At 40.7% G+C, this 9,534-nt stretch overlaps 1 non-coding gene across 1 annotated transcript; it reads left to right on the top strand.

Annotated features, from left to right (window-relative positions):
- The first annotated feature begins 9,215 nt into the window (after positions 1-9,215).
- Positions 9,216-9,333, top strand: LOC132888498 (small Cajal body-specific RNA 14). The gene has a single exon (XR_009654934.1). It is a non-coding gene; the product is annotated as a small Cajal body-specific RNA 14 (non-coding RNA).
- The last annotated feature ends 201 nt before the right edge of the window (positions 9,334-9,534 follow it).

Here is a 9,534-nt window from a genome sequence, read left to right as displayed (position 1 = left end):
CACCCCAGTCAAAAGTCAAAGTCTACTTTATTGTCAACACTGCAATATGTACAGGACATTCAGGAGATTGAAATTGTGTTACTCTCAAACCCATGATGCAGCAATAAACATTAAACATTAAATAAACACTGAGCATAAAATATAGGACTAATACACACTAATCATAAAGATCCATCCACCCATTATCTGTAGCCGCTTATCCTTTTCTACAGGGTCATAGGCAAACTGGAGCCTATCCCAGCTGACTATGGGCGAGAGGCGGGGTACACCCTGGACAAGTCGCTAGGTCATTGCAGAGCTGACATATAGAGACAAACAACCATTCATGGTCAATTTAGAGCCACCAATTAGCCTAACCTGCATGTCTTTGGACTGTGGGGGAAACCGGAGCATCCAGAGGAAATCCATGCAGATATGGGGAGAACATGCAAACTCCACACAGAAAGGCCCTCGTTGGCTACTGGGCTCGAACCCAGAACCTTCTTGCTGTGAGGCAACAGTGCTAACCACTACACCACCGTGCCACCCCAGTCAAAAGTCAAAGTCTACTTTATTGTCAATACTGCAATATGTACAGGGAATACAGAAGATTGAAATTGCGTTACTCTCAAACCTATGGTGCAGCAATAAACATTAAACATTAAATAAACACTAAGCGTAAAATATAGGACTAATACACACTAATTGTAAAGATTATTACAAGATATATAAAATATATAAAATAAGATAAATATAAAAGTCCCTGATATTGACATCAGAATAATAAAATGACATAGGCACCTAACAGATAATTAGGTTTGTGAGTTTACATTAATGATGATAGTCACAATCAGTCTTGTAGTACTCGAGTCCAACTCGTGACTTGACTTGGACTTGAGCACTGATGACTTGGACTTGTACATTAACTGCATTAGGACTTGTAAATTGGAGACGAGGACTCGGATTTTTCTTTTTTTTTGTAACATGCCATAATAATTTGGCATAAGATATTTATATCGACATTCATTTTTGTACAAATTTCATGTAAGAGTGTCACACCTGCGCACCTTGGCACGTGCATCAGATAGACTCTTGGGCACGCTCCGGACAGTGCGCGCACGAAGCAAACCCTCTCTTGCATGCTATAAACGGTTTCACGTAAAGGCAGCAACAGCCACCGTCAAATCGTGCGGTTGGAGTCTTGCTCTTGGACTTGACTCGTATCAATAGTGGACTCGACTCGGACTCAACTTGAAATTTTCTTTAATGACTTGGACTTAAACACTGGGGACTTGAGACTGGACTTGGACTTGAGGTTTAGTGACTCAACTACAACACTGGTCATAATGAGTTGGCTTTTTCAGGGAAATCATTAAACATGGTAGAATAATACTAAACTGATTCTTAAGAAGAAGAGAAGAAACCTTTATTTGTCACATGCACACTTCAAGCACAGTGAGATTCATCCTCTGCACTTAACCCATCTGAAGCAGTGAACACACGCACACACACCCAGAGCAGTAGGCAGCCACACTAGAGCGCCCGGGGAGCAGTCAAGGGTTAGGTACCTTGCTCAAGGGCACTTCAGCCCAAGACTGCCCCATGAACATGAAATAATGTTAATTTAGTCTCAATCACATACCTCTCTATTTAGCACACACTATGCTGGCACGGTGGTTAGCACTGTTGCCTCACAGCAAGAAGGTTTCGGGTTTGAACCTCATGGCTGAAGAGGGGCTTTTCTGTGTGGAGTTTGCATGTTTTTCCCCATGTCTGCATGGGTTTCCTCTGGGTGCTCTGTTTCCCCCCACAGTCTAAAGACCTGCAGTTAGGCTAACTAGCTACTCTAAATTGTCCATTGATCAAGCTTGGAAAGGGTTGGGCTCCACCAAGTTTAAAATGCCCTAGACACACCAATGATGGACTGTTAAAATGTCATCAGTGGTGCCCTTGCTGGCTATTGAGGTATTTCACTCACGTGACCAAGTCATGTGATGCTGCCATTTTGGACAGCACAGCTCGAATCAGTTTGAATGCGAGGAAAGCGACAAACGAAAAACATAAAAGAAAAAGGAGCGAGATGCAGAAAACACCTTCACTATCCAGCGACGTAGGGCATTTACAGGGTGAGCAGAGGGAGAGGTATTTGCAAAAATTGAGGTTAGCAGGCTTAGAGAATGACATTTACCTGCTTCTACCAGGATTGTTCACTGACAGCTAAGATTTGTTCACATTTTCATTTACTTTCGGTCCTCAGGATAAACAAAATGTTATTAAATGTCATTGAAATAACTTCTTAGTCTGTTGAGACATGGCCCGTTATAAGTTTTTCCTTTACTGTATTTACTAGTTTACTGAGCGCGCTCCGGGGCTGGCTGGCGCTAGCTAGCTAGCGCTCCGGGGCTCGCTGGCCAGCTAGCTAGCGCTCCGGGGCTCGCTGGCCAGCTAGCTAGTGCTCCGGGGCTCGCTGGCCGGCTAGCTAGCGCTCCGGGGCTGGCTGGCTGGCCGGCTAGCTAGCGCTCCGGGGCTGGCTGGCTGGCCGGCTAGCTAGCGCTCCGGGGCTGGCTGGCTGGCCGGCTAGCTAGCGCTCCGGGGCTGGCTGGCTGGCCGGCTAGCTAGCGCTCCGGGGCTGGCTGGCTGGCCGGCTAGCTAGCGCTCCGGGGCTGGCTGGCTGGCCGGCTAGCTAGCGCTCCGGGGCTGGCTGGCCGGCTAGCTAGCGCTCCGGGGCTCGCTGGCTCAGTAAACTAGTAAATCCAGTAAAGGAAAAACTTGAGACTGAAAGGTTTTAACAGTCATCCAAATGACTGAACGTAAACATTGCTACAGTAACATACTAGCTACTGTTGTTGACATTAGCTAGCTTGCCGTCCAAAATGGCGGACACCGGGGCGTCACGTGACCCTGTGACGTCAGGTGAAATACCTCAATAGGGAAAAGAAGATGCAGTCTCACTTACCATTTGAAGTCAATTTTAAAACTACATTTTACTTTGAAACCCAAAAAAGATGATTTGATGGCCCATGTGTTGCTAAATAATGAAAATAATATCAGCATTTAGTAGTTATGTATAAATTAAATACATTACCACATTCTGTGCATGGCATGGTAGTGCAATGGTTAGCACTGTTGCCTCACAGCAAGAAGGTTCTGGGTTTGGGCCCCATGGCTGACTGGAGCCTTTCTGTGTGGAGTTTGCCTGTTCTCTCCATGCCTATCCAGAGACATGCAGATTAGTTCATTTGGCTACTCTAAATTGCCCATAGGTGTGTATGTTAGTTTGAATGGCTGTCTGTCTCTCTCTGTTGGTCCTGTGATGAACTGGCAACCTGTCCAGGACATACCCCCACTCTCGCCCAATGTCAGGTGGGATTGGCTCCAGCTTCCCAGTGACCCACAAGGGATAAGCGGTGTAGAAAATGAATGAATGACCATATTTGTACACCCTTAACTTTCTCTGGCTTGTTCTGTTGTTAGGTGAATAAGACATGAGCCAAAAAGTGCACAGAGAACCTTAGACATCACATTATTATCACATGTTCATTATATTTAACCCTTGCAACCAAGTTAGGGTGCTGTAGCTTAGCTCCTGTAAACATAAATTATGTCATCATCCTATATCTGAATGCGCACATAATGACAAGTAACTAAACAGGAAATTAGACATTCGAGTTTGAATTGTGATAATAAATGTATGTGCCACACAGCAAACACAGATACACTCATTATTTCATTCCTCTTTCATAACCAACATAGTCATAATCAAGGTGGATCATTAGCCCACCACAGTAATACTGGGCACAAAGTGGGAATTTGGTGGAAAAATGGATAGGATGCCAGTCCATTGCAGTGCACCATAGACACATTCACACACACATTGGAGCAGACACTTGAATATAAAAGTCTACACACCCTTAATTGAACTGACTCGTTGTTGCAGTGTAAAGCTAGAAATCAAGGTAAATCATGACACACATTTTTCCATTATTAATGTGACCTTGAAACCAACATTAAAAAAGAAAAAATAATGAAACTTTAGTTGCATAAATGTGCACACTTTTCCATAATGTAGACTGTAGTTGTAGCAGAACTGTCCAAGATAAATAGCATACAGCTGCATTCAATGAACGTGATTTTGATTAACTCCCTGTAAAAAAAAAAAAAAAAATTCCTGTAGGATTTCCTTGAAATGCTTATACTTGCAGCATACTGAGATAGGTATGGTCTACAAAAAGTTGATAAATCATCTACAGGATCATAATGATGAAAAATACTGATCAGTAGAAGATTATATGAAATATCAAAGGCATTGGCTATGAAGACTATTATCAATGAGTGGAGAAAATGTGGCACCACAGGGACATTGAAAAGAGCAGGGTGACCCTCCATGGTTGATGACAAGACAAGGGGAAAACCTATCTAGGAGACTATCGGCCTACAGCCACATTAAAGGTGCTGCAGGTTCTGACAGGTACTGTTCATTCCATACATGACACTACAATTTCCTATATTCTATCTGGACAATGGAAGCCATTTCTCACAAAAAGGAACACTAATATTTAAAAAACAAACAAACAAAAAAACCCAGTTTCATGCTTTGGAACTGCTTCGTTTGGGACAGCAGCTCTTGTCAAGATAGATAGGACAATCAAACTATTTTGGCACAAAGCCTGTTGGCCGGTTTAAAAAAAATGATGATGCATGAAGATGGAGATGAATTTCACCTTTCAGAATGATAACAATCCAAATCCATCCCAAAGGAATGGTTTCCGAAAAGGAAGATCAAAGACTTGGAATGGCCCAGTCAAAACCCACCCAATACCATAGAAAACCAGTGGAATTACTGAAAGATGGCTGAGCACAAGAGCTTCCCTGGCAATTTAAAGGAACTTGAACGGTTTTGCAATTGCATTGTTCAGGTAATGATAGAGATCTATTCATAAAGATGTACTGCTGTTACCCTTTGTGAAAGCAAAGTATGCTTATAAAATGTATTAATATAGTTACACTTGTGGTCCTTTTCCTAATAATTATCTATTTTTTGTTGAATATTATTGGTTGCATGGTGGTGCAGTGGAGTGGTAGGTAGCATTGCTGCATCATAGCTCCAGAGTTCTGGGGTCATATGTTTAGTTGACTGTAGGGTGGATTGGCTATAAGATAAGTTGACTGGTGATCCATCAGGGTTGTATTAATGTCTTGGGCCCATGTTCCTGGGATGGGCTCTGGATTCAGTGTGACCTTGATTTGGATAGTGTGTGTGTGTGTGTGTGTGTGTGTGTGTGTGTGTGTGTGTGTGTGTGTGTGTGTGTGTGTGTGTGTGTGTGAGAGAGAGAGCACTGTGTTAATTTTTCAACATGGCACCAATGCTGAGATAGGTGTAACCAAAGTTCCATCAAGTTAATTGCCGTTGTTAATGTAAGCAGATGTAAAATGCTTCAGAGAGTGATTCTGATAATGTGTTTATTGTCGGTCATCAAAACAGCGTATAAACGAGCTTTATTAAGCGGCAGGATCTACAAACAACAATAATGTTTTGACCCTCCTCAACATCTGACTAGTGAAGAGCTAAATTCTCTGGATTTTACTGCTTTTAATCAACAACTAACAGACCAACAATGGAATATTTTCCAGATCAAAGAAAAGGCTTTTAGAGAAACTCTTAACACCAAGAGACTCAATGGGAAAAATCAGTTTGCCTGCACCTGGAGAAAACTCACGCAGACACAGGGAGAACATGCAAACTCTACACAGAAAGGCCCTCGCTAGCTGCTGGGCTCAAGCCCAGGACCTTCTTGCTGGGAGGTGACAGTGCTAACCACTACACCACCATGCCAGCCACCATGGACTAATTCATTACATTTGGAGCCAGCACCTCCACCAGTTACCTCTCCATTTGCCTACCTAATTATAAGGCCAGCAGCAGTGATGGAGTAACCTATGAAACATTGAAATTTACACAGTGGCAGGACATATTATTGATGATCTTTAATACTTGCCTTATTAATAGATGGGTTCCTGCATCATGGAGGGGGGTATTAATTTATAAAATTCCTAAGAAGGATAACATACCAAATGATCCTAGTATACGGAGAGATATTTCCCTGTTGCCAACTATTTACAAGGTGTTTATGAAATGTATCCTATCTCGTATTCTTCTCTGGCTGGTGGATGCCAATATCTTGTCCCCTAAACAAAAGGCATACATAGAAAGGCAGGGAATGAATGAACACGTATTTTGCTTAAAAACTGGGATCGATGATTTTAAGCATGAGTCTGTGAGATTTTTCTCAGTTTTTTTAGACTTTCGTGATGCATTTGGAACTCTCCTACATAACATTATGATACATGCTTTAGAGGAAATACATCTGCCTCAGGTGTATATAGATATAGTTAAAGACATGTACAAAGGGTCCTTCATTCAAGTTATTTTTGGAGTTCAACTTATAGAGCCAATACTCCTGCATATAGGAATTAAAACTGGCTGTCCGTGGAGCGTAGTGAATTTTATTCTATCAATTAACTATTGGCAGGAATGGATGAGTAAGTGCGCTCCACCTGAAACCATCTTGCCAAATCCAGTGCAAGCATATGCTGACGATGTGCAAATGTCGTCACATCAAGAAAGCATAATAAAGGATATGCTTCACAGGACTGATGCCTTCCTCGAGTGGTCTGGCCTGCAAGTGAAAGAGTCCAAATGCACTGTTTTCTGTGAAAGAAGGAGTGGCGGGAACCGGTGGTATCAGTCAAAATTTGATAGAAATCCACACTTTACTATTAATAGTAAATTAATCAAGGTTTACTCATGAAAGGAGTCCTATACATATCTTGGACATAAATTTAATATTGTGGGCGACTGGGATGAACAAGTGAATGAAATCGTCTTTGAATACATTGAAAGGCTGCAGAAAATTGATGCCTCTTCTCTCCTGTTGATCATGAAAATTGAAAGCATTAGGCAGATAGCTCTAGCGAAAGTTCAACATCTCTTTGCCAATGTTCATATGCCATGGAAGGTTTTGCAGGATTTAAATAATAAAACTGTACAGGTAGTGAGAGGATGGCTTGGCCTGAGCATCCACACAACCCGCGACATTATCCATCATAGTAGACGTGAAGGGGGCTTGGGAGTGCCAGCTCTCGAGTGGACATACATCTCCACTAGGCTGGTCCATCTTTTGACCATGCTTAACAGCGATGATAATACCATCAGAAAAATGGCCAGAGCATCACTTCTTCTTAATTTGGAAAGGCGTAAAGTCCCTCTTGCTTGAGAATCTGAACCCAGGTTTTTGGGCTTCCAAAAGAAGCTGAATAACAAATTGGACAGTAACAACGTTGGTTTTGGGGTCAGGTTGATTGGCCTGATCTCAATGACCTGTGCAACTGGACAGGAGTTAACCTACAGTGGGTACAAGCAGATACCGCATCTGTGGTTCCTTCAGAAGTGGTAATCGAAGACAAAAACATTTTTGTAAGAGCGACTATATTGGAGAATGGATTTCATCATGTAATTACGCCTACTTCTACAAGGGCATTCTTGATGTCAGTTAAACATCGACAACGTCAGAAACATTGGACTGGGCTTAGACTACAGGGAAAGCTAGCTTGTCTTTCCTCAGCAGATCATTTAGTGTCTCACATTGTTCTTCAAAATGCCTCTATTGATGAGGATATCCAGATATTTACAGTTAAAGCCAGACTTCAGGTCTTACCAACTCGGCTCAATCTTTCCATCTGGTTTCCTGACTCTTACCCTCCATTTTGTATCCATCATGGACAAGACCAGGTGATAGAATTTATGTCTCATATACTAAATGGTTGTAATTTTTATAAAAGACTGTATATTTCCAGACATGACAGGATTGTGGACATTATATAAAAAAAACTACCATCTATTTTTTACATCCAGTTTCAATTTATAAAAATTGCTTTGTTAAATCACAAATGTTCTCCCTATCTAGTACAGATATGTTTATTAATATAAATGTTACCAGACCAGATATTGTCATCATCGATGAGAGTAAGCTGAATGTGTTGATTCTGGAAGGAGGCTGTTGTTTCGATTCATATTTAGAAGAAAGTTATTTAACAAAGCTTATGAAATACCAACCCCTTGTACAGCAAATTTCTGATTTCGGGTACAAATGTCAACTTTTTGTATTGATATTTGGCAGTTTGGGTCATGTGCATAGGCTGGTCATTAGGGGTTTAAGGATAGTTGGATTTTCAAAGGCGAGAGCAAAACAGTTGGCTAAGTATTGTTCAGTCTCATCCATAATTGTAAGTTGTCACATTTGGAGGAGAAGATGCTGTTTACCCATAAGATTTGAAATGCTGCTGTTAAAGTGTAACTGATGAAATCACATATCAAGAACATGTCTGGGCAGATAATGCATCTGTTAGATTTGTGTCCTTTTTATATCTCTGCCACACACACACACACACACACACACACTTCTTTATTTAGGTCCACAATTATATATATATATATATATATATATATATATATATATATATATATATATATATATATATATATATGTGTGTGTGTGTGTGTGTGTGTGTGTGTATATATATGTGTATATATATATAAAATTGTGGACCTAAATAAAGAAGTGTGTGTGTGTGGCAGAGAGAGAGAGAGAGAGAGATAGAGAGATTCATTATTGGTTTCAGTGTCACAGATGGAAAATATCTGATATGATTTATCTTGATTTTTAGCTTTACATCACAAACAACTCCAATTTCAATAAGCATATGCAGAATTTTTAAATTTTCAAGGTATGTAATAAACACCCAGTTACAAAAAAAGTACATGTGCAACAGATGACAGCACACAACTTTACATAATGTACCCAAAACAAGCATGATGTAAAGACAAAATATGAATATATTGATGGGTATATAAACAAAAACCAAAATGATGGACAATGGATATAGAAAGCCATCTATCCTATACCTAAACTGTACAAAATGCAGTTTACCCATATGTAGTATATGGACTATGGGTAAACTAAGCATACCGCTATTTGAAACGAAACACATAAGACCTGTACAGTAGATGCTCTATCAATTACTATTGCTATTGTACACACTATGAGGTTTGAATGGATGGGTAGATAATCTGTTTTTGGTCTGTCCTTGCTAATAGCATGGTGGTTAAGCCATATGATTGTGATGGTTTAGATTATGGGGTTGATCCCAGGATGGAGTAGTAAACAATGCCTAATTATGTGATTGCCTGCTAATGGCTTCTCTACTGCAGTTTATGGCTATCACAAACAGCAACATGATTCCTGCCAAGAGGACCTGTCAAGCGGTTAGGTGACCTGTGTGATGGCTTCATACAAACCCCATAGCTGTCAGGCATAAGGTTTCAGCTCAAAGCTGACTTCTTTTTTGTACCTAGTGCATCTTGTACACACTAATCCTTAATCAAAGCAGCAAGGATATTAAAGGCTTTAGTACTTTAGCATTCTAAAAGGCTTTGCTTTAGAGATTTGTTCAACAAATTTAACTGACAAATTATTGTAAGGAAAATGTCATGCTGTC

Source organism: Neoarius graeffei, chromosome 6 (assembly GCF_027579695.1).
Source record: "Neoarius graeffei isolate fNeoGra1 chromosome 6, fNeoGra1.pri, whole genome shotgun sequence".
NCBI lineage: Eukaryota > Metazoa > Chordata > Actinopteri > Siluriformes > Ariidae > Neoarius > Neoarius graeffei.
This window is presented reverse-complemented; position numbering and strand designations above follow the sequence as displayed.